Below are 567 nucleotides of genomic sequence, written 5' to 3' on the forward strand. Positions count from 1 at the left end.
TTAAATTTTGTATAATATGAGAATATGCACTCTTACAAGATCGATTATTGAGGAAAAAATAAAATTGAGATGATTTGTTTGCTCTTGAAGTTTACTAGATTTGCATTAATAAATTATTTATTAAGTTACTTGCACACATATGATGTGTTGGTATCTTAATAGATGATTACTCTCGTATTTTATACTTTGAAAGTGTGATATTTCTAATCTAATCTAAGGACGGAGTTAGATTAGACTTTATAGACGGACGAAAATTAATTTTATAATATAAAACAAACTAAACTAAATATTTTAAAGAGAATAAATTAAAANNCGAGATTTAAGGAGGGTCATTGTCCCCTTTTTCTTAAGTAGGGCTCGGTCCCTGATCTAATCAGCAAATATATATGTTATTAAGAAAAAGAATCATAAACCTAATAAAAAAAGGAGACAAATGAAAGTTTTGAATCTTTAAGAGGATAGTTAGGGATGATAATAATGAGTTTGTAGAAGTAAGGATTTTCCCATACTCAATTCTGCTTTACATTATTTTATTCTAAAAATATTTGATAATAAAAAAAATTAGTT

This window comes from Arachis ipaensis, chromosome B05 (genome assembly GCF_000816755.2).
Source record: "Arachis ipaensis cultivar K30076 chromosome B05, Araip1.1, whole genome shotgun sequence".
NCBI classification, from domain to species: Eukaryota; Viridiplantae; Streptophyta; class Magnoliopsida; order Fabales; family Fabaceae; genus Arachis; species Arachis ipaensis.